Source organism: Felis catus, chromosome C1 (genome assembly GCF_018350175.1).
Source record: "Felis catus isolate Fca126 chromosome C1, F.catus_Fca126_mat1.0, whole genome shotgun sequence".
Taxonomy (NCBI): domain Eukaryota; kingdom Metazoa; phylum Chordata; class Mammalia; order Carnivora; family Felidae; genus Felis; species Felis catus.
The window spans coordinates 89825503-89852034 of record NC_058375.1 but is presented as its reverse complement, the minus strand read 5'-3'; the positions used below and the strand labels follow the sequence as shown (position 1 = coordinate 89852034).

At 35.6% G+C, this 26532-nt stretch overlaps 1 protein-coding gene and 1 non-coding gene across 2 annotated transcripts in view; one reads left to right on the top strand and one right to left on the bottom strand.

The window, feature by feature from the left end:
• The window catches only part of LOC123378984 (phenylalanine--tRNA ligase alpha subunit-like), a 134166-nt gene that overhangs the window by 92159 nt on the left and 15475 nt on the right, over positions 1 to 26532 (bottom strand). The window lies entirely within an intron of this gene.
• On the top strand, positions 6361 to 6467 carry LOC111562051. The gene has a single exon (XR_002745111.2). It is a non-coding gene; the product is annotated as a U6 spliceosomal RNA (small nuclear RNA).

Here is a 26532-nt window from a genome sequence, read left to right as displayed (position 1 = left end):
ATATGTACATGTGTTATCCATGCATAGGGACATATGTTATAACAGAGTGAAAAGATACAGAGGAAGTTAATATTAGTGTTATTTCTGAATGTAGGAATTAAGGAAGGCAATTATTATCTTACTTTTGTTCTCTAATGACACATACCAAATGAATCAAACCTGGAATACATACGAGTTCTATATTTATGATTATGGAAATATCTTTTGTTTGAAGTCCTTGCTTTTGATTAGTTCTTATAATTTGTTGACAGAGTAAGAAGTCATTCATATGACATAAACATTGGAACACACTCAGAAATATCCCATGTCAAAATTCCATTGTATTAGAAATACTTCTATTTTAAGTTATTTCTTTGATTTAATGCACTGTCTCTGACACGCTTCAAATAATTGAATGTAGGTTAAAAGGGATTGAGAATTTTTTCAGGTTACGTATATGTAACATACATGCCCAAATGTCCCTTTCTAAAGAGGTAAAAATAGTACCTACCTCACATATTTGAGGGCTAAATGAGTAAAAATATAAAAGATTCTTAGGAAAGTGCCTAGTATACAGTGGTTGCTCAAAAAAAAAAATAGCTTTTATCATGTAGTATTCAGTAGTGCAGTTTGGAGGGACTGATTTGTGAGCCATTACCATGAATGACATTTTCAAATGTGGACCTGGTGGGATAAGATCATTAAGGAAGCATATATAGTTTGATAACACCTTCAGGCGAGAAGTTGAAACTCTGAAAGACATCAAAATGTAAGGGCATTCAAAAGACACATTATTACTCCAGTTACTTTATTAGGTTCTGAGATCAACTTCATTCTTAACTTTTTTGTTAATGTTTATTTACCTTTGGGGGAGAGAGAGAGAGAGAGAGAGAGAGAGAGAGAGAGAGAGAAAGCAGGGGAAGGGCAGAGAGAGCAAGGGAGACAGAGGATCTGAAGTCAGCTCTGTGTTGAGAGCAGAGAGCCTGACATGGGGCTTGAACTCACAAGCAAGGAGATCATGACCTGAGCCAAAGTCGGACACCCAACCAACTGAGCCACCCAGGCGTCCCCAGCCTCATTCTTAATGATGGTACAATAGCCAGAAAGTCTCTGACTTAGTTGTTTGTAAATACTAGTCACACTGTGAACAGACTGTAAAATCTTCCTCTTAAAGTGCTTACATACTTAGACACACACACACACCCCTACCCCATAGCATGAATCCAAGATACTATGAACCTGGCTGTGGGTCAGACAGTCTTTCAGTCTGTCTTTGCCAATGACTGCACTATCTGGAGTTCATTGCATCATTTGTGACGCCTCAGCTTGGGAAAAAGCCAAGCTATATATATGACATAGGTCCAAAGTTGCTGGGTAGATACAGTAATTCCTTTGGAGCAGATAAGAAAGAGCAGATAAAGAACTTTTATGCGTAAACAGAAGCTCCAAATTGATATAAATTTTTGCGCCAGAGAAAGGTATTTTTTTTTAACGGAGTACCTGATACCCCAGGCTTGAGTAACCTAGAAGCAGTTAAAGAAACAAACCCAACTTGAATAAAAGTTCATAGTCATTTCATATCCCCAAAGAAACAAGGCGAAATTTTTAAAAGTCCTATTCTAAAGAAACATCTCTCTACCACTAGAGCCAAATTGGTTTGCTTTTTTTATACTGCTTAAACAAATATGATAAAATCATATTGAAATATAGCCATGAAATATTAATATATCTAATACTGTAAAGGCTATTTCTCAAGGACAGAATATAATTACCTATTCTTGTTCTTAGTGCATGTTTCTAAAATTTCATGGTGTAAGTGATGAATTCAGACAAAGTAGCACACGAGAACTTTCTGAGTATAAAAGACCAAAGGTAAAGATGGATGAACCTCTGACTGCAATGTGAACTATGTGGGTTCTGTGTTAAATGTGCAACACAGGAACAACTGTGAGATGGTGCTAAAGAAAAAGTAAGATGAAGAGCAGTGAAATAAATTCCCCAGGGAAAAAATGACGGATAAAGGGAAGCAGAAACATTGAAAGCATAAGTCTTAGGCAGCCAGTGTTTTTATGAAAAGTTGCATATACACGCATATACTCATGCATGCATATATTCTGATAACATTTGATATGTATTTTCTCCTAGGTACATACAGAATTGTGAGTGACAAACAAGGCCGGCAACAAATCCGGAAGGAAGAATGGAGTATGATGTTGGCATTTGTATGACAATGTTTACATAAATGAGGGAGGACATTGGTGTTGGCTAGGTGAAGAAAAAGGGATGAAGACAACGGCCTCTCATCAGAGACACCTTATTCTGACAGCCAAGACTAACGTGATGATTATAACTGGTTTTATTGTAATCTTCATCTAGTAAGAGTTTAACTAGGGGTGCTTGGGTAACTCAGTTGGTTAAGCATCTGATTTTGGCACAGGTCATGATCTCGTGGTTCGTGGGTTTGGGCCTGACATCGGACCCTGTGCTGACAGCTCAGAGCCTGGAGCCTGCTTCAGATTCTGTGTCTCCCTCTCTCTCTGCCTCTCCTCTGCTCACGCTGTCTCTCTCTCTTAAAAATATATAACCATTAAAAAAATAAAAAATAAATCAGAGTTGAATTAAAACTTCCTCAGATTACTTAACCAAGGGTTACATAAATGTACTGGGGTATAAAAGAAATGAGAAATAAATTTTTTTTCTCAATTGTAATAGTGGTTAATAAGCAATATGATGCCAATGGGCTGTTTTTATAGAGAGGAAATATGTGAAAGCATTTTCTGACACTATTGTTATCAGACACGGGTGCTAGAGATTTTGCTTTGTTCATATATATTCTTTTCACAGCAAGAAGTCAAGAAATGTCGAAAATGACTGATTGGAATAAATCTCTGTGTGCAGGAAATATTGAGTTATGTTAGCAAATTGTGGGAGAAAACTTAAATGGGGCAGCCACAGATCAATGCATTATTAATCTTTTCCCATTCCATATAGAAAACCACACACAGACACACAGACATGTACACACATATACACAACATTTAAAAATATGCTTTTTTCAGCTTGAATTTTTTTCCCTGATATTGTAGATAATACAACTGCATGAGCAGGTAACATGCATGCTAAACTTCTATTTTTTTTTTAAATTTGAATAAATTCTAAATATATGTAGGCTTTATACAGTTGTCATATCTATCGCAGTCCAAGTAAAAGAGAGAATAAATATCATATGTTTTGGTTTAGCTGCTGGTATGTTTATAATCCAATTTTTTCAGAGGGATAGTAGCATGATATATGGATATCTACCGAATATTAGTTTATATGGGAAAGCAAAGTGGATTTTTCAGAGAATGCAGTAACAGCTGGATTCCAAAGTGCTAACAATAAAAGATTGAGAAGGTATATGCAAACATTTTCCAATGCCTATGGCTTTTCTCCCTTATTTCATCTTATAATCATATACGTATCTCTCTCTTAGGATATAAAAACAATGTTAACTACATCTATTTGGCTTATGATTGTAGTATATTTTTTATTTGTATTGAAATAGCTGTCATAGTATTAAGAATAGTAAAATACAACTTTTTTGGGGAGGCTCCATCTTTTTTGGTGTACTTCAGAAAAATACTTGCGTATGTGTATATTCAGAAAGCCAAAAAATGAGGTTTTTTTACTTTCTTAGTTTATAATAAGATTATATAATACACTCCATGTGATTTACTGTTTTCTAATCATTTAAAATGTTGTGTTTTGAGGTGCGGTGTACTGTGAGTGATAGAGGGCAGTAAAATAAAACTCTCACAGTTTATAGTCTTACTTTCTAATGTGCACTCTACCTTGATTTCATTACAATAATCATCTGAGGCTTTCAAAATAATATTTCACAGGTACTGTGTGCTTACCAGGCACTGTGATAAACATGCCTCATATACATTATAACAGTCAACTCTGACAACACTTCTATGAAACGAAGGGAATCCAGCCTGAGGAATTCAACATTCTCTTCCAAGATTCCACGGTTTATAACTGAACCAGAATTATAACTCTGGGCTGACTCATTCCCAAGGGACAGCTTCTTACCAACATGTACTACCATTATAAATTATGAAGATTGTTAGTAAAGATAAATTTATAGATTGTCATTTTATAAGCATTGCCTATAAACAGAGTTTATATATAGAAACTTTTTCTTAATACAGTACATTTTAAACTCATGGTCCATTTAGGTGACTTGTCAATATAATACAACGAGTACATATCAATACACTAATTTTGAAGACAGACATAGCTGCTCTTGAATTTTGGATTTGGGTCTTACTAGGTACTACATTAATGTGTTATTGTATTAGTTCTAAGAGATGCACATGTGTTCAGGTACACAGCTGGAAATGTCAGCATACACAGTTCCCTCTTCCATTCCCTTTTTCTAAATGTCTACCAACTAACACAGCTCTGGTCTATTCAACTGGCATTGTCTTCCAATCCCTATTGCCGTGTGTCCCATTTAACTGAACTCTTACATTACATAATAAACTTCTCAGCATGCCCTCACTACTACTACACTATTTCTGTGAACAGCTTTACTCATTTTTCCAAACTGCATAGTTTCACAATACATTCTTACAAGTCCATCCCCCAATTTCAACTTCTCTCACAGTTGTCCCCAAATTCAGCTTGGAGGCAGCAGGAAGGTTGTTTGTCTTCATGAATACTGAAAATAGGTCATCTACATTTTTGTCTCATTTGATATTGTGTTAACTGCCACTGTTCACTGGCTTTCCCCAGATTTGCTCTGCCGAATCTCCTGAGGTAATTTCATCAGAGTTGAGCCAGTGGATGGATTTGATTCTTAAGGTAAACTAGGTTATCTGATTAACCTCTAATATTAGTAATAAGGAAAACATTGTTAAGGCTTCTCTATTTACTCTATTTTATCCCTCCAATTTTTAGAATTGCAATAGGAATAAGGAAAGACATTTTTTGAGGAGTCATAAAAGATATTTTGAAGGTAAGTACAGCTAATAAGATTTTGAAATGAATTTTTAAAAAAGAGAATAAAAGAAGACATAATAAGTCTTCAACTGCTTAAAGGACGTCATATGGCAAAATTTAACGGACTTGAATTTTTAAGAGAGGACATGATTAAGAGCACCACAAATGATCATGACTGTTATTTCCACACAATGCAAGACAAAATTTAAATTCTAGCTATGAAGCTTCACCATAATATGTCTTGCCCTAGCAAGGGAGTTAGGGATTAGGTTATTTATATAGAGGACTTTTTTTTTAATTTTTTTTTCAACGTTTATTTATTTTTGGGACAGAGAGAGACAGAGCATGAATGGGGGAGGGGCAGAGAGAGAGGGAGACACAGAATCTGAAACAGGCTCCAGGCTCTGAGCCATCAGCCCAGAGCCTGACACGAGACTCGAACTCACGGACCGCAAGATCGTGACCTGGCTGAAGTGGGATGCTTTACCGACTGCGCCACCCAGGCGCCCCTATAGAGGGCTTTTGACCAATTACTATTTGGTGGGGTTAAAATAAATGTGGTTCAGTGAGGATAGATCACAAAAGGGATGTATAAACAATAATATCTATTGATCTATTTGTCTGAAAAATTTATAAAAACTGGTATAAAAGTTGTTCTGCCACTAGACTAAAAGATCGTTCCTTATAGGGATGAGATCATATTCAACTCTATGTCTTCAACACTGCAAACAATTCAAGAAAATGCCATAAAATATTTGCTGAACTCAATTGTACTTGAATGTAAAGTAGCAGTTTGTATTGTATTTGTGAAAGAAGCTTCTTCTAGAAAGCTTTATTCAGACAAAAATCAGGAATTCAGTCTTTCCTCAAAGGCCATACATCCACGCTCTTTCAAATATAAAGATCCCAAATGAACATCTTCCTGGATAACTAATCAACTCTGATTAACTAAACAAGGAACAAAATTTAGTATTAAAACCAAATAATATGGGTTTCTTTGTTAAAAATTCACAGAAATTGTGAGATATACACAGGTTTTAAATTAAATATGTCAGGGGCACCTGGGTGGCTGAGTGGTTAAGAGTCTGATTTCAGCTCAGGTCATGATCTCACAGCTGGTGAGTTTGAACCCTGCGTCGGGCTCTGTGCTGACAGCTCAGAGCCTGGAGCCTGCTTTGGATTCTGTGTCTCCCCCCCACTCTCTCTCTCTGCCCCTCCCCTGCTCATGCTCATGCTCTATCTCTCAAAAAATAAATAAATGTTAAAAAAAATTGTTTAAAAAATATGGCAAAACATTTTTCCAAATAATTAGGAACACTTAAAATATAAATAAATTTGCAATATTTATTTCCTAACATAATAGAAGTGTTCAATTTAGAGTGAGAACACATTGTGCTCGCTTCGGCAGCACATATACTAAAACTGGAACGATGCAGACAAGATTAGCATGGCCCCTGCACAAGGATGACACGTAGAGCAAGAACACATTAAGTGGTTCAAAAAATATTCATTCACAGAATTAAAATGTAAAAAATTATGCGTATATTTTATTTATACCATCATTTAAAAATTCTATATACATCTAACACTTCTATATACATCTTGTAATATATATACTATTTCATTATGGAATTATATACATGAATTTATAAATAAAACTATTGAAATTTTATATAAAATTATTTATATAGTGGAGCCCACATGAGAGATTACAAGTCTACTGATTATGTATATAAATGTAGGTTTAAAAAAATCCATTTTTTCCCTCTGAAATGGAACAAGAATTATTAATCTGCATCCATGATTTTGGAGAGATCCATGAGTAGAACTGAATGTATTCGGGCAATTCCTGACAAAAATATGAAAAATTCTCTTTGTATATTTTTTGTTAATTTTCCTGGGACAGAATCCATAGTCTCAGTCTAATTCTAATAAATAATAAATAAATAAACAGATAAATAGCAAGTGAAAAACATAAGTTATACATTACAGAATAACATTATTCAGTCATGGCATTTGGGTACCAATCTAGTGCTTCTGCTGCAGAGTTAATATCTAGTGACAAGGTTACTGGTTTGCTGCATTGCTAGCTATTCAAAATACCCCTGTGAATTTGAGAAGGAAAGGAAAATATATAATTAGCAATCATTTTAGTAGTCATTTGGGAATTTCCTAAAGACAATAAAAGGAATTACACAAAATATGCCAGAGACTAAAATTTTGACTTTAAAGATTTCTCTAGTAATCTAATATTCAGTGACTGAACTGAGTCAGTATTTTTATGTTAACTAATCATTCCCATCTTAGTCAACTGAACAGTTATGGGAGAATAGAACGATTGCTCAACCAGAGTACTGAAAATGTGAAGACTAAGTTCAGAGGCAATGTGACCTTATAAACTGATTTCTCTCTATCTCGAGTCTCCCCAAGTTTTTCTCAAATATAAAATACATAGTCAGGGGAACCTGGGTGGCTCAGTCAGTTAATCGTCCAACTTCGGCTCAGATCATGATCTCACAGCTCGTGAATTCGAGCCCCGCGTCGGGCTCTGGGCCGACAGCTTAAAGCCTGAAGCCTGTTTTAGATTCTGTGTCTCCCTCTCTCTCTGCCCCTCCCCTGCTCACATTCTCTCTCTCTCTCTCAAAAATAAATAAACAGTGAAAAAAAAAATTAAATACATAGTCAAGGGAACACTGACAGCCTAGCTCTAGTTCTCCATTTTAGTGACCGCTTTTTTTTTTTTTAATTTTCACAAGATATGTGGAGCTCACATTTCAATATGTGCCTTTTTATACTTAATCTCTGATTGTTTTTTCCTCCTCACACTCAGGCCAAAAATATACATATATATCACATATTATATATACAATTGCTGCCATCTTTAACTCTCTCTCACTTAAGAGTTATATCTAAAGCAGCAAATGTTTCCTTTTAAATATAACCCTTTTTATACTCATTCGCCATGCACTATTCCTAAATCACTTTTGAAGGCCATCAATAATTGAATCTTCATAATTCTATAATTTCCTATTACCCTTTGGAAAATGGCCACCATAATATTTATTTAGTTATAAATACATATATAGGTATTAATAAAACTTTGAGACCTCCAACTTGTGATAAAAATACTTTCAACTGCCCTACTTATTATTAAAAATATTTCCTCATTCAGTATTTACAACATTGCATGACACATGGAAAATGTTAAAAAGGTATCTGGTACTTTATTAAAGGCATTTTTGCAGGATCTATATCTGATCATTTTTGAGCAACTATTATGTGCAAGACACTACAACAGGCAAAAATTAGTATTTCACAGCCACGTTTTGAAAAGATTTTACAGCTTATTGAATCTTATTTCTTTCACTTAATTATCTCAAGAGAAAAGCAGAATTTATTCTATTATTAAAATAGGGCTTTTAATATATTTTACATATCCCACATTTTTTTCAGTACTCTGACATTTGTTTACTTATTAGATATTTTAAATTATGCCCTTTGCTTCAAAGCCTCAGAGCACAAGTTGGATAAAACTTTCATTAAATATTTAAATAAGGAGAAGAAACAATCAAACAGCAACATAATAATCAAACAAAAAGGCTCCCAGCATAAAACCACAGATCTCACTTATTGAAACAGACTCTTTATTTAGAAGAATAGTGTGTGGTTTCTTTAGCATTATGTATTATTAATGCTAAAATTCAGTACAATGAAATCTGAATTTTGTACAGGGGACAATATGTTCAATAATTAAAGAAGTAGATCAGTTTGCCAATCCTTGGCTTATCCCTTACCCAACTGGTTAAATTATTTAGGCACTTTATCTAATTATAGTTAGATAATTGGTACAATTCATTATCCTATGATGAAAACCTGTTAAGCAATAAATCCTTTCAAATAGAGTTTTATATGTATACAGCAAATTACCTTTACCAGTGTTATTCATTGGTATATTTACCAAAAGAAAGACCCTGTACTTAGACAAAGAGGTATAAGAAGAAAAATTGTGTAACATTATAAAAGTACAATGCTCAAATGCCATTCTGACTAACATGGGCAATTGTTATTTTAGAAGAATCCCGTTTTGTCCTAAAGGCTTCTGAATTGTCTCATGAACATTTAGATTATAGCCTGGCATACACTAGATCTTCAATAAATGGAGAACTCTTTGCATTGGTTCCAAGAGATATTTTTCTGAAAGAGTTTTTATTTTAATAGTTTGTGATGCCCATTTCCACTCTTTCACTTAACATCTTTGTATCTAAGGCCTTTGCATAGATAAGCATAGGAATCATGTTTAGTATCAGAATTAAGGTTTATTTAATTTTATAACAAATTAACTACATTTAACTATTTATCTTGAGGTAAAAGTAAGATATTTGATAAGTAATACTGGGTGAATTTGCTTCTGTTCTTCATTCAGGAGCGCACTGCAAATGGCTCCAATAAACAGATTATTTCTGAAAACGTGTTCAATACTGTTTTTAGTACTGATAAATGTATTCCTCCTCTAATAAAAGCTTTTGAACATATGAAACTCACATTCTGAGTCAAACTAACGTAGGGATCACATGAATTGGACAGTCTAGGAAGGGTTCCCTACTTTATCAGGGACATTTTGGGACCCAATGATGGTCAAGTGATCCGATTTCATTTAAAGAGTTCTTATAATTTGGTTCAAAACAAACATACTTAATGTTGCATTATGCAGTCTTTTCCATTTTTATTCATTTTATAATTCCTTTGGTTGTTGAAATAAAGAACCCTGGACTGTGATTTGAAAATTATAAGTTATTTTCCCTTAGCTTCAAATTTCCAATAAACCAAATAGAGTGTAATATGTTACAATCTTAATTAAAATAAATTTCATTTTGCTCCACAGGCTATACAGTTTTCTTTCTTTAAAAAAAGTTTTAGGGGCGCCTGGGTGGCACAGTCGGTTAAGCATCTGACTTCAGCCAGGTCACGATCTCATGGTCCGTGAGTTCGAGCCCCACGTCAGGCTCTGGGCTGAAGGCTCAGAGCCTGGAGCCTGTTTCTGATTCTGTGTCTCCCTCTCTCTCTGCCCCTCCCCCATTCATGCTCTGTCTCTCTCTGTCCCCAAAATAAATAAATGTTGAAAAAAAATTTTAAAAAGTTTTATAATAAACATGTATTTTCCCATTCATCTGTATCAATTTAATCTCTATAAAGTATTGCCAAACAAAAAAAAAAACATAGAAAAATCATTGTTTAATCTCACTTTATGTTCTAAGCTGAAAAACACTAATCTATAACTTTCCAGTAAAGTCTCTGCTTTATTTCAAAACAATTTCTCCCAACACAAATCAGAATGTTTGTGAATTTATTTAGAAGCAAGAAAAGATGGCTTACCTTCAAAGTAGAAAAAATTGAAGGTTTCTTTTTTTGTTTTTTTATAAAGTTCATATTTTTATGACTATTCTATGGAAAAGAGGAATAAATTGAACTCAACAAGCTAACTAATCTCTTATATAAGGATAACCAATTTCCAAGTTATAGTTCCATTGTACATAAATATAATATTAATACTCATTTTAAAATATATTTTAACATCTATTAAAAGTTAACACTATTCAAGCATTGTTTTCTTTATTTAATTTTTTTAAGTAATTGCTACACCTAACAGGGAGCTTGAATTTACAAACACGAGATCAAAGGTCAAATGCTCTACTGACTGAGCCAGTCAGGCACCCCAAGCACTATTTTCATTGTACAAAAGTACAATTCTTCTTTATATTCCAGTATTTAGGTGTTTACATTCTAAATTTTCATACCCTAATCCCAACACTTGTAATGATAGGTCTATGGAGAACTTCTCTGCTGTCCATGTTTCCTCTACTTCCCCAGTATATCTGTATCCCTCCTTGTCTCAAACTGACCAATGAAAGGAAGGGGGAAATGATGATTTTTTAGATGGCTAGTTCGCTTCATTGTTGGATTTCTTTTCAAAAAGGGATTAGAACATAATATCTTTAGCCAGTAATGAATTACCTGCTTTCTTTGATCACACAGATTTACATGTCTCTTGGCCTAGCCCAAATTCCACCTCCAAGAGTCCATTACCAGCCACACACCAGATAGCTGGGAAAGCAGACATGCTAAAGAGACCTGATCTGAGAATCACTGAAAACTTGAGTAAAGGATTCTGTCCATATATGAAGGCAGCAGAATGGAGAAAAACTGCACTAGTCCCTTCAAAGGAAACAAATGAGGTGAGGTATTAGGTTGACAAGCATCAATATAGGAAGAGAAACCAAATTAATATATACAGCAGTTCACATTTTTCTTGTCTCGGTATGAGGAAAATTAGCTCTTTCTATTCAGGTCACCAGGAAAGCTAATGCCATTGAGAAGCTATTCGGGCCTCTGGGGTAAGCCACATGCCTTTCTTGCTGGCTCGTATTATTCACATAAAGGCTTCTCTTCCCTGTGCACTAGAATGCTTTCAGTTTACAACCCATAAATGGGGGTGTGGACTGGCTAGTGCATGGAATTCTGCAACAAGTGATTTTGCTCATTAAATGGAGGGGCACCTGGGTGGCTCAGTCTGTTAAGCGTCCGACTTCAGCTCAGGTCGTGATCTCGCGGTCCGTGAGTTCAAGCCCCGCGTCGGGCTCTGGGCTGATGGCTCAGAGCCTGGAGCCTGCTTCCGGTTCTGTGTCTCCCTCTCTCTCTGCCCCTCCCCCATTCATGCTCTGTCTCTCTCTGTCTTAAAAATAAATAAACGTTAAAAAAATAAAAAAAAAATAAATGGAGTAAGTGCATCGGGGTCCAGAAGATCACCACATAAAGCAGTATGGTGGCCAAGGGAAGCTGACTTTCTACCACCTCCCAAACTATTGGAAAACTAAGGGAGTACGAAACCCACCATGAGAGGTTGCTTAGGGTAATATCTGAAGCCTCTCTCACTAACTACAAGTAAGCTGGAAGAAATTGCAGCTGTGTACCCAGAAAATACGTGAATTCTTCACTGATTTCCTTCAGCAGATTGTTGAGGCTTCCTTAGAGTTCACTGTCAGTGACCCAGGGGCAGATAAAATCTGCCCTTTGGTCTTAGCAAACTTTCTCTGGCTTTTTTGGCAACTATCCAAAATCAAGTTAAGAAAAAGGTGGTAAAATGGCAAGGACATAATGTTACTCAAATTTAATAGCAACTATTCAGTTTGGGGACACTGAGAAAAAAAAAGAGGAAGAGAAATTAGAGTGTTATGCAGGCTGCTCAGTTAGAACTCTTTGCTAAAGGGAATGATCTTTATTCTGACTAACCCACAAAAGGCAAAATGAAGAAAGGAAACTGTATGTCATTATTGAAAAAAAAAAAAAAAAAAAAAACCAGGATGTTGAAAAAGGAGTTGTAGAAAGAGACTCTGGGGGTGCAGGAATTAGTAACAAGGAAACCAAGAAAGCCCAGAAGGTTAGGGAGCGATTGACAAGTGTCTTAAAATGGACCGATTTAATGAATCTCGGGGGGGTTGGGGGGCAGGGTGGCAACTGGTGATATTAGTGATACTTATTATTCTGCAATTTCCTCAGAAATTTCTTGCTTTCCATTTGGTGATAGAGCAATACAGGTTGCTGGTATTTCAGATCGGCCTTTTATCTCTTCCTTTTCCTCTGCTTTTACCATACAGATAGGTCCTCTTGCTGAGAAACATGTGCAAGGTATTTTCTCTTGATTTTCCTTTAAATCTACTAGAGAGATACCTGCCATGTAACTTAAAGGTTACCATAACCCTGTATTCCAGATAGTCTGTGGAGCAACTTGGTAAAAGACACCTAAATTGATCAACTATGTGCCTTCTGAAAGTAAAGTGTTCTGATAGATAGTGGCAGACCATTCTGGAAAAACACTCCAAACCACATAGCTTTGGGATATGGCAGAGAGTGGAATTTTCATACCTTTTTGGAAAAACACTGAGCTGAATAAATCAGTGTGTCACTTTGGAGGATGCCTTAGTGACATGTAATCTGAGATAAAGAACCATAAAAATCATTTCCCAAAAGAATAATCCATGGCCATATGTAAAATAATATCCTTTGTCAATATCTCAATTAGGGGGAATAAAATAGTTATAAAGCAATAAGAAAAGTAAAGAGTAATTTAAATAGTGCACTCACCTGTAATACTATGCTTCTGATAAAGGAGGAAGGTAAATTTGATAAAGATGATTAACCACTATACATTTTTGTGCATAATTTTTCCATCAATCTCTGTAGTTCCCAACGCAGTAACTATTCTCACTTCTGCCTTGAGTAACACTGTCTGCACAATATTTCTCTATAATTCATCTACGTTCTGATTTTTCTCTATTTCTTTCTGTTTCACTAGAGAAAGGATCTAAATTATTGCTTACTTTTCTTTAGGAAGGAATTCAGTATTTATGTTAAAGTATTCTTTGGGGCGCCTGGGTTAAGCATCCGACTTAGGCTCAGGTCATGATCTTGCAATCCGTGAGTTTGAGCCCCGCGTCAGGCTCTGTGCTGATAGCTCAGAGTCTGGAGCCTGTTTCAGATTCTGTGTCTCCCTCTCTCTCTGACCCTCCCCCATTCATGCTGTCTCTCCCTGTCTCAAAAATAAATAAACGTTAAAAAAATATATTTTTGGGGCGCCTGGGTGGCTCAGTCAGTTAAGCACCCGACTTCGGCTTGGTCACGATCTCACTGTCCGTGAGTTCGAGCCCCATGTCGGGCTCTGTGCTGACTGCTCAGAGCCTGGAGCCTGTTTCAGATTCTGTGTCTCCCTCTCCCTCTGACCCTCCCCCATTCATGCTCTGTCTCTCTCTGTCTCAAAAATAAATGAACGTTAAAAACAATTTTTTAATATATTTTAATAAAGTATTCCTCAAGGGTCTTGAGACTTTCCTTTGCTTTTTTCTAGACATTTACAGAAAAACTTAGAGAAATTTGTCTCACCACAAAAATTTGTAAGTATTCAAAATATAGATGAATTGCTGGTATCCTCAGAAACTTTAAGAACATTGCAAAACTGACACTTGGGTCTTTGTTACAGTTGTTTGCTTCACAGGACATGAGTCCTCCCCAAAACTAATTGCAATTATTGCTCATGTGAAGTCTAACATTTACAGCATCTGTTGTCAGCTGGTAGGCCACAGAGTATTATAATCTAGAAGTTAGCTCACTTTGCAGACCAAACAACCTACTACCCCAAAACCCCAAAAGACAAAAAAACCCCAAAAACCAAAGCAACAAATAGACTATTGGGATGGGGGGAATACAATATTGTGGATACTGGGTTCAATTTTTTTTTCAGAAAATGATGGAGCAGTTTGTGATAATTAACTATTTTGGTTCTACTTTTATAATCTGAGGTGGTTTTGGGGAGCCTGGGTGGCTCAGTCAGTTGAACATCCGACTTGGGCTCAGGTCATGATCTCGTGGTTCATGGGTTCCAGCCGGGTGTTGGGCTCTATGTTGACAGCTCAGAGCCTGGAGCCTGCTTCGGATTGGATTCTGTGTCTCCCCTCTGCCCCTACCCCACTCGCACTCTGTCTCTCTCAAAAGTAAATAAACATTAAAAATAAACTGAAAATATGAGAAGGTTTTTTAATAAGTGAAACTGGGTACATCTCTACCCTGTTTTTAAAAAATTGGAGCAATTCTCTTTAATAAACATTTTTTTTCCTCAACAAAAACTACTGTTTCTCAGGCAAAATTGTTTGCTGATTTGTCAGAGATAAAAATTTATAATTAACTGCTCAGATAGCAGCATTTCACATTAGAGTTCATACAGGGCAAAATGACAAAGTTTCTAAAGATCCTCCACAGATTAGATGATGCCTACTGACACTGGGGAGGTCCAGATGCTTTACTCAACCCACAAATTCAAATGCTATTCTTTTTTGGAAACAACCTCATAGACACAACCACAAATCACATTCAACTAGAGATATCTGGGCATTCCTTGTTTCAACCAGTCAAGTTAGCACATAAAATTAACCGTGAAAGTTAAAAACAAAAACAAAAACAAAATAAAAACTAGATTAATGTTTCTCATGAGAAGCCAACTTCTCAGGAAAACTGGATGATGGTTCTGATCCAGGACTTAAAATTTAAGTTGTCTAGAATAAGTGGTGTTGTTTGCTGAATACAAATTAAAGGAGCTCTTCTAACAAACGTGTTCTATTCTCAGACTGCTGTGTTCTGCTATGCACAGAATTATTTCCATTACTTTAAAAAGCACATTTTACTAAAAAACAAACATGTTATTTGTTACATTAGTTTGTTGTTGTTGTTGTTGTTGTTGTTGTTGCTGTTGTTTCTGTATTGCCCACATGTTGAAGTCCACCAGTACCTCAGAATGACACTTTATTTGGAAACTGGGCGTTGCCAGTGTAATTAGTAAAGATGAGACCATGTTGGAATAGGGTGGGCTCCTAATCCAGCATGACTCATATCATTATATAAGAAAGAGATATATGGACACATATTACACACACAAGGAAAATGTCATATGGAGATAAAGGCAGAGATCAGAATTAATGCTTCTACAAGCTAAGGGGCACCAAAGATTGCCAGCAAATCACCAGATGACATGTAAGAGGGACTAAACAGTCTCCCTCATTGCCCTCAGAAGGAACCAACACTGCTTTTTCATACTTTTTTAAATGTTTATTTATTTTTGAGGGAGAGACAGAGACAGAGCAAGCGGGGGAGGGGGGAAACAGAGAAAGGGAGACACAGAATCCAAAGCAGGCTCCAGGCTCCAAGCTGTTAGCACAGAGCCTGACATGGGGCTTGAACCCACGAACCATGAGATCATCACCTGAGACAGAGTCGGAGGCTCAAATGACTGAGCCACCCAGGTGCCCAAACCCTGCTGACATCTTAATCTTGGACCTTTCAAGCCTCCAGAAATGTAAAACAATACATTTCTGCTTTTTATACCAACTAGCATGTGGTACTTTGTTACAGGAAACCTAGCAAACTAATATACCCAGTAATGGTTCTCGCAGTCTCGTTTCCTATCATTTCTAAATTGTACTCCCAGTATAAACAGGATCTGTATTTATAACTCTTAACAATGTGATGATTGACACAGTAAAAGTGGTACCATCTCCATTAATAATTTTTTACGACAACAAAGTAAAAATAATTAAATGTATTCAGGTTCTCAAGCCCTAATCTCTCTCCCTCTCTCTCTCTCATATACACACAAATGTACTGGAAGGATGATGTAGAAATAAACATCTAATTAATGCACAAACAAATCTGGCATTCACAGATAGAAACTGCAAAAGACAGGTCTAATGTCATTTAATTAACTTTGGGATGCCGGTTCACTCCAAACCCAATATAGGTAGATAAGCAAAGGTGAATGTCTATTACTAATGGAGATTTAGGTGGCTGTTATAATAATGTAACTGTTGATTTAGACTCAATGCCAAAACAAAAGAAAACAACAAGCCCGCAGGTGGGTTTATCCTTAAGACTTATAGCTATAAGTAAACACTAGAAGCTTAATCTCTGCCTTTCAATGAGTGCCTCATCATAAGACTTTAGATTTAGATGATGGTGGTATATATCAATGCATTTCACACTTGGGAAAAACTACTGAAAATTATAGAAAATTACTAATGAGACTAAATTGTCATATCAGTGTGATGGCAGTTACGATTCACTGACACTCAAAATTTGTTGGACCTTGCAAGAGAAACTTCTAATTAAAAATTTAGACTTTGAGTCTCCAGAGTTGAGTCATTCCTTAGGTTTGGAAGAGACAGGACTTTATTTATTGGACCTTACAAGAGAAACTTCTAATTAAAAATTTAGACTTCGAGTCTCCAGAGTTGAGTCATTCCTTAGGTTTGGAAGAGACAGGACTTTATAATGAACCACTAAATTGTATTTTCATAATAATTTGAGAATGCAATATTGACAACACAACAACTGATAAAATTAATGTATGGCTAAAAACATTTCTGTAATGTAGATAATAACCAAGTATCTGATTTAACTGCTTACCACTGCAATGATATACTAAAAGGTTATTCCCTCAAAGTAAATAAAGTACTGACTTTAAAAAAAATTCAATAATTCTGTTATTTCACCATTCTAACAATCTCTTTTCTTTATATTTTACTGTAGATTTGCTGGATATTTAGACTGCTGTAACCTGCCTAGAAAAAGACAGGAACAACAAAGGAAATAATAATTAGAAATTTTAATGTTACTATTTTATAAGTGAAAAAAAAAGGAAGAGGCCTCCCCTCCTTCTTTTTCCAAGAGCAGTAACTTTAAAGAACTCTGTGAGTTCCTTCTCTCTCTCCTTGAAATATGTGTAAATCTTTTTTGAAACTAAATACAAATCTTGCCAATTTTAGGACTCAGGAATGTGTTTCTCAAGGACCTAGGCACTGTCTGTTTGAAATGCAAACATCAAGGAAGATGTGCACATCTCTCCCAATTTCTGTGAGAAAATAGGAGCCTCACTTGGACAGAAGCCTCTCCAAGTTGCAGAACTACCTCTTGACATAAAGAAATGAGAAGTTCATTTTTAAGAAAAGAAACTAACATTGATGGCCACTCCCATCATCAAGTAAATTTGAAACGATGTTGTCATTTTCCCATATTTGAAAATAGTCATTGTTTTTCTTGAGAACATGAATGTAATGGATTGTATCTGCTTGGTTCTGTCTTTGAAGTCTCTTAGTGGATTGCTTTTGATGTGCATCGTATGTTGGTTTAATGTTTACTCAATAATAAAATTGTTTTTTTTTTCTCTTCTAATTTTATGGGGAGATTTTCTGGGCTGGGAAAAGATTTCATTTTTAATTATATTTACCCAACAAATGATACCAAAACTTTACACAGTTATTCCAGAAGAGCAGAGAACAGACTGACCTCACTTATAGACATGCATACAAAATCCTTACATAAATGGTAAAAGTAAGTGATAAAAATATGTACATGGATATCCAATTGCATTACTTACAATAACAAAGAGTGCAAAAACTCTTCAACAACAGAAGGAACTTTAAATTACAAATCATTCATTTTAGTAAGTATGCAGCCAATAAAGAAATATTTTAAAGAATGATGTGGGGCATAGAAGTTGTATCCAGTTTTTAACCTGTGATCTGATTTTGCCTTTTTGTTTTTCCTCATCTACTAATGCTTTGGGTCTAGTCCACTTGATTTTCATACCACATTTTCAAACTGCCTCTAAAAGTCTGAGCTACTGATGCTCTCAGCCTTCTGTTATGCTGTGTCCTCTGGCAGTGACACCCAGACAGAGGATGATCTGACTTTAAGCCTTTTTGCACAGTTTAATGAAAGTATTTTTAAAATAAAGCAGGACTCATATTGTGATTAATGGAAGATCCACATGTGATGGTGTAGCAGGATTCTAGCACAGAGAATCATGACACTAAAGCTTTTCTTTCCAGGAAGCAACTTTATTCCTGCCAGCACCGCTCAGTTGGGTGCCTACAGAAGAACTGAGCCTTGAATGCCACATGGCTTAGTTTTTTAGACATTTTTTTTTTTTTTACTTCTTTGTCTCCCATATAAGGTAACAAACACAAACACACAGCATGCAGTCTGATTAAGTGGTCTCCTGTGACAAGGTCATAAGGGATACTGTCACATTCTTGCATAGCCAGGTTCCCTTGAGGTCCCCCCCCCTTAGGGAGGGTACCCTACCATAAGGGAAAAGAATGTCTGCCTACAGAATTTCACAAAATATAATCATTATACATATTTTAAATCTGTTTATCATGTCTGGATAGAGTATCTGGACATAGCTCCCTGAAAGGAAATCCAAATCATACCTTACCTCCCATCCTTTTGAGACACTGAGCATGGTGAATATTAAATTCATCAAACTAAATAGAGCTAATGGTTTTTAATAAGGCCCCTTCTTCTCCTTCTCTCAGGAAAGCTGTTTCCAATCTGATATTTCCTTTCTTCAACTTTTTGTTTTTTTGACCATTTTACCATAAGTAATGTAGCTCCATTTTAAGTTGCCTTTGTATTTGTTCGAGTATCCAACACTCCCAACATTCCCTGGTTAATTTGTTTTAGGGCCGGTGTTAAAAATTGCATACCTCCTGTTATTTCTCAAAATGTCAGGCACACAGTATATCCTTAATATTTCTGAAATAAAGGAAGGGAAAAAGGTATGAAGGAAAAATAAAAAACAAAGGAGGATCTCTAGGCAAAGCCTTAGGATAGATTGCACTAAAACTATAAATGAGGAGTACTCCATGTCTTCAAGGTTTTTTCTACATATTTTCCCTAAATTTAGGTAAATTATAAATTTATCCAATGGCAATCTCCAGTCTAACTTCAAATTAAAACATAGACACAACATATAAAATATACTTCAGTAGATAATTTGAATGAATTGATAGCATTTCCATAAATAACTACCATGCAAGATTTTTATATGGAAGACTCAAGAGATAAAGAGTGCTAAAAATGATGGTCAAGAAATTTTACTCAAAGAATGCCAGTTAACTAAGATATATATTTTTAAAAACTCATGCTTCATCTCCAAGGTATTTAGTGTTTGAACTGACTCAAGTAGGCTTTTGGAAATCTTTTTTTTTTTTTAAATCAAATTTGCCATTCCAGTAAGTTTTTATAAGTATTAATACATATTGTGTGCTAGCTTCTCATGACAAATAGATTAAAATCCTTTTTGAGATATTTCTTCAATTTTTAAATAATTACATTAAATAGAGATAAAAGTCTGATTATTAAATTGATATGAGGACTCAATTGAAATGCATGAAATATGAACTATTTCAGGAACTAGTTCCTATTCATTTGGCAACAGATAAAATTAAAAACTATTCGTTAGTTGATTTGAAGGTTCATTCAATTTTTTATCTTTTGTGAATCCTTCTTTTTATGTTATAATTAATGAATGAGATTTATTATATAATTTTTAATGTATATACAATGCTTGATAACGGTCCCAAAATCTTGTGTATCTTCTGTTCCAGACTACTCCATTTCTCTATATTATTTTATTATGTAAAAAATTTAACATAATTTCATTTTAATAATTAATGGATAAATACAAAGTTGTCAAGGAGAATCCCTTTCCTCAAGGAATTCATAAATTAGCTCATGTGACAAATAGGTATTTAACATTATCTGAGAACTAATATAGCATTACAGTTAAGAGCTTGAATTCTGGACTCAGACAACCAGTTTCAAAATCGTTTGTGGTTACGTCTTGGTGAACAAAATCAACTCCTCCTTCCCCCAAAACTGGTTCAAATATCAAGACTGATGATGCCATAGTCACTCTCACACACACATACACACTACAGAGGTATGATGTTTTATAACTCATATTATGAAGGTTTTTCAGGAGAGGAAGGCACGCATGCAATTTTATCTCAAATTTTTGAGCTGAAGGGGCTTTATGGCTTTGGTTATTTTTGCAGTCAGGGTGTGAAGGTGGGGTGAGGATTTCAATGTAAGGGCAAAGGATTGTGCTTGAACCTGTCACTATTGCCAAAAGACAGATCATGTGAGCTTTCTTACTGAGTGTTGTCCAAATGTGGAACAAGAGCGATAAAGAGACGGTAGAGGCCTCTAAATAATGTCAGCTAATCAAGCACTAAAATGGAGTCAGACTCTTAATTAGAAAAAAACTTCATCACTTCCTAGTTATGGGACATTGGGCAAATCACTTTACTCACTATATAATCAGAATATCAAACTCTTCCTCATAGATTTTTTTTCATTCACTTTATAGATAAAATGGAGATAATACTGGTCCTTACCACATAGAGTTATTGCAGGGATTAAAAAAGATATATGGTTATTATATTCCTTAGAAACTTTTTGGGCACAGAATGATCTCAGAACCAGTTGTTCTTATGGAACTGTTATGTGATAGACCCTTGTGTTAAGCAGAGTATATGGCATTTATCTGCCATCAAGAGCTCACACTGTCAATGGGAAGAGCTAAAAAATAACTCTAGTACTTATTCTATAAATTAGAGAAAAGAGATGGTTTAGATTTAGAAATGGGAGAGCTTAACTCTAATTCTGGAGCAGTTAAAATTTGACATCTACATTGAAGGCTGAGTAGTGGTTTCACATGGAGAGAAGAGAAAAATATTTTTCACACAGAAGGAACAGTGTGTGAAGAAACACTGAGGTACAGAAAATGTAAGGTAGGAAACAGAATGACAATTAGAGAGTAGGCTTTGCAGAGAGGACTGGATATCCCCAAGACAACCAGTGACCTGTGAAAGAATTATAGTAAATTGCCAAACTGTGCATTACAAACAAAAATCATAGGAGATTTCAAAAACAGAAATGAATGACAACAGAAACAACAGAAGAATCATTCTGAGAGGTATGCACTTTAATATCTACGTTAGTGGAATTTTTCTAAAATAAGAAAGGAAGTTAAATACATTCCATGTAATGGTAAACACAAAGAGTATATATAGCTGGATATCTCTGGAAAAGACTTACTAGACCAAGTCAGAAGGTAGATGTGCAGAGACTGTGATGAATAAATTAGTAAAAACCATGGTATAGTATTTGCAACATTCAAGTATATTCATAAAATCATGGGAATACTTTAGGACAATGGCACATAAAAAGATCAAAAGATATGGAAATACTTTGCCTATGAATGTAGTCCAAAAGTCAACTGTCTATAGAAAATCTACTGTCCACTGTATTTTACTAACAGTTTTTTTTTTCTTTTTTGCTCAGTTTATAGTAGCAAACAACAGAGATGAGGCCATGGCTCTCACAAAGCCGGCACTCTAACAATGAAGACAAAAGGTAAATGAATAAAGAGATAATTTCAGTTGTAAATGTTATGAGGTCAACAAAACAGAATGAATGATAGAAAGTGAGTTCTGGACATGTGGAGAATTTTAGAAAAGATCTTCTAGAAGTTTGATCTGAAACTTCAATGAGAAGGCAAAGTCTACACAATGATCTAGGGAAGAATATCCAAATACAACATGGTTCTAGGAGAAAATGGGTATGAAGTGGTGATGGGTTCAATTAGAGTGTGGGAAATGTGAATAAAATAAGAAAGGGTAAATAGAAGCTTGAAATCAACCACAGGAAAAAGTCTGGAAAACCTCCAAAAGCATGGAGGTTAAAGAACACCCTACTAAAGAATGAATGGGCCAATTTGAGAAGAAATTACAAAAAAATATAAGGAAACAAATGAAAATGAAAATACAACAATCCAAACGCTTTGGGATGCAGCGAAGGCAGTCCTGAGAGGAAAATACATTGCAATCCAGGCCTATGTCAAGAAACAAGAAAAAAAAAACAAATACAAAATCTAACAGCACACCTAAAGGAAATAGAAGCAGAACAGCAAAGACAGCCTAAGTCCAGCGGAAGAAGAGAAATAATAAAGATCAGAGCAGAAATAAACAATATAGAATCTAAAAAAACTGTAGAGCAGATCAACGAAACCAAGAGTTGGTTTTTTGAAAAAATAAACAAAATTGACAAACCTCTAGCCAGGCTTCTCAAAAAGAAAAGGGAGATGACCCAAATAGATAAAATCATGAATGAAAATGGAATGATTACAACCAATCCCTCAGAGATACAAGCAATTATCAGGGAATACTATGAAAAATTATATGCCAACAAACTGGACAACCAGGAAGAAATGGACAAATTCCTAAACACCCACACGCTTCCAAAACTCAATCAGGAGGAAATAGAAAGCTTGAACAGACCCATACCTAGCCAAGAAATTGAATCAGTCATCAAAAATCTCTCAACAAATAAGAGTCCAGGACCAGATGTCTTCCCAGGGGAGTTCTACCAGACATTTAAAGCAGAGATAATACCTATCCTGCTCAACCTATTCCAAGAAATAGAAAGGGAAGGAAAACGTCCAGACTCATTCTATGAAGCCAGTATTACTTTGATTCCTAAACCAGACAGATCCCAGTAAAAAAAAGAGAACTATAGGCCAATATCCCTGATGAATATGTATGCAAAAATTCTCAATAAGATACTAGCAAATCGAATTCAACAGCATATAAAAAGAATTATTCACCATGATCAAGTGGGATTCATTCCTGGGATGCAGGGCTGGTTCAACATTCCCAAATCAATCAATGTGATACATCACATTAATAAAAGAAAAGATAAGAACCATATAATCCTGTCAATCAATGCAGAAAAGGCCTTTGACAAAATTCAGCAATGCTTCTTCATAAAAACCCTCGAGAAAGTCAGGATAGAAGGAACATACTTAAACATCATAAAAGCCATTTATGAAAAGCCCACAGCTAACATCATCCTCAATGGGGAAAAACTGAGAGCTTTTTCCCTGAGATCAGGAACACGACAGGGATGTCCACTCTCACCGCTGTTGTTTAACATAGTGTTGAAAGTTCTAGCATCAGCAATCAGACAACAAAAGGAAATCAAAGGCATCAAAATTGGCAAAGATGAAGTTCAGCTTTCGCTTTTTGCAGATGACATGATATTATACATGGAAAATCCAACAGACTCCACCAGAAGTCTGCTAGAACTGATACATGAATTTAACAAAGTTGCAGGATACAAAATCAATGTACAGAAATCAGTTGCATTCTTATACACTAACAATGAAGCAGCAGAAAGACTAATAAAGAAACTGATCCCATTCACAATTGTGCCAAGGAGCATAAAATACCTAGGAATAAACCTAACCAAAGATGTAAAAGATCTGTATGCTGAAAACTATAGAAAGTTTATGAAGGAAATTGAAGAAGATATAAAGAAATGGAAAGACATTCCCTGCTCATGGATTGGAAGGATAAATATTGTCACAATGTCAATACTACCCAAAGCTATCTACACATTCAATGCAATCCCAATCAAAATTGTACCAGCATTCTTCTCGAAACTAGAACAAGCAATCCTAAAATTCATATGGAACCACAAAAGGCCCCGAATAGCCAAAGGAATTTTGAAGAAGAAGACCAAAGCAGGAGGCATCACAATCCCAGACTTTAGCCTCTACTACAAAGCTGTCATCATCAAGACAGCATGGTATTGGCACAAAAACAGACACATAGACCAATGGAATAGAATAGAAACCCCAGAACTAGACCCACAAACGTATGGCCAACTCATCTTTGACAAAGCAGGAAAGAATATCCAATGGAAAAAAGACAGTCTCTTTAACAAATGGTGCTGGGAGAACTGGACAGCAACATGCAGAAGATTGAAACTAGACCACTTTCTCACACCATTCACAAAAATAAACTCAAAATGGATAAAGGACCTGAATGTGAGACAGGAAACCATCAAACCCTAGAGGAGAAAGCAGGAAAAGACCTCTCTGACCTCAGCCGTAGCAATTTCTTACTTGACACATCCCCAAAGGCAAGGGAATTAAAAGCAAAAATGAACTACTGGGACCTTATGAAGATAAAAAGTTTCTGCACAGCAAAGGAAACAACCAACAAAACTAAAAGGCAACCAACGGAATGGGAAAAGATATTTGCAAATGACATATCGGACAAAGGGATAGTATCCAAAATCTGTAAAGAGCTCACCAAACTCCACACCCAAAAAACAAATAACCCAGTGAAGAAATGGGAAGAAAACATGAATAGACACTTCTCTAAAGAAGACATCCAGATGGCCAACAGGCACATGAAAAGATGCTCAATGTCGCTCCTCATCAGGGAAATACAAATCAAACCCACACTCAGGTATCACCTCACGCCAGTCAGAGTGGCCAAAATGAACAAATCAGGAGACTATAGATGCTGGAGAGGATGTGGAGAAATGGGAACCCTCTTGCACTGTTGGTGGGAATGCAAATTGGTACAGCCGCTCTGGAAAGCAGTGTGGAGGTTCCTCAGAAAATTAAAAATAGACCTACCCTATGACCCAGCAATAGCACTGCTAGGAATTTACCCAAGGGATACAGGAGTGCTGATGCACAGGGGCACTTGTACCCCAATGTTTATAGCAGCACTCTCAACAATAGCCAAATTATGGAAAGAGCCTAAATGTCTATCAACTGAGGAATGGATAAAGAAATTGTGGTTTATATACACATTGGAGTACTACATGGTAATGAGAAAGAATGAAATATGGCCCTTTGTAGCAACATAGATGGAACTGGAGAGTGTGATGCTAAGTGAAATAAGCCATACAGAGAAAGACAGATACCATATGTTTTCACTCTTATGTGGTTCCTGAGATACTTAACAGAAACCCATGGGAGAGGGGAAGGAAAAAAAAAAAAAGAGGTTAGAGTGGAAGAGAGCCAAAGCATAAGAGACTCTTAAAAACTGAGAACAAACTGAGGGTTGATGGGGGGTGGGAGGGAGAAGGGGGGGGTGATGGGTATTGAGGGCACCTTTTGGGATGAGCACTGGATGTTGTATGGAAACCAATTTGACAATAAACTTCATATATTGAAAAAAAAAGGGTAAATAGAATACTCCTTTACAGGAGAAACAAATTGGATTGGGGAAATGAATAGGAGATGAAAGAGAAAAAATGTGCAAATAAAATGCCAAGAAGAGAAAGTAGGAAAAGCCTAACAATATTGAGGGTCTATATGCTTTACAGTGCATTTTTCAAATAAGCTTTATAGTAACAATTCAAGCTACATGGTAGAAGTCATTTAACATATGGAAAACTGTGGTTGTAAACTGTTACAGGCTTTCTTAGAGTCACACTTCAGAATTTAAAACCAGTCTCCTGACTTCAAAGCCCAGGGTACTGGCATTTTACCTTACTTTCTCCACAGGTTTAAGTGATGCCTGGCAGTACCACTGGCACAGAGAGGATATTTAGAAAAGAAGGTTTATATACTTAGAAAATGGTTTTATTTTAGATATCTACATGGAATTATGTCCCAGACCTTTGGAGTTAGATAACAAATAAGGAAAGGTTCCAGAATATACTGATTTGAATACACTCAAAAATGAGAAAGTTGGAAATTAAAAAAAAAAAAATTGGTAATACTTTTCCTCATCAGTTTATGGGCCTGAAAAAAATACTGATTTGATTAAAACATTATAATTTATTTAAATTCATTTACCATTTGATTATGACCATGAATGGCATATTATTAGTGAAACTTCAATGTCCAACTTTCTGAAAAAAACTAATATTTGCCTTATTTGAATGCTAAACACTCAGAAAAATCTCTATTGAGGCAATCCATTTCAAAGCAAAAATCTAATTAATTGTGAAACTCTGGTTTTATTTTATACTAGTTCTAGAATGTGAAGACCATATGAATAGTTAAATGATATTCAGAGTAAAAAATATTTGCAAAATACCACAATTTAAATAAGTTTGAGTAATTAATGAAGAGAATGATACAATGAAAGAGCCTACAAAATCATGGGGAAGAATTTCTTCTTTTTGATACATTTAAACTTACTCAGAATAATTTACATGGAAGATAAAATGGAAGACTGCAGGACTCTGGGAAGATGGCAGAATAGGAAGCACTTGGAATCTGTCTCCCCACCCAGACAACAATTGCACTGACAGAAGGTACTGATATAATTAGTTTGGAGCTCTAGAGTCTATTAAGCCTTGCAACCT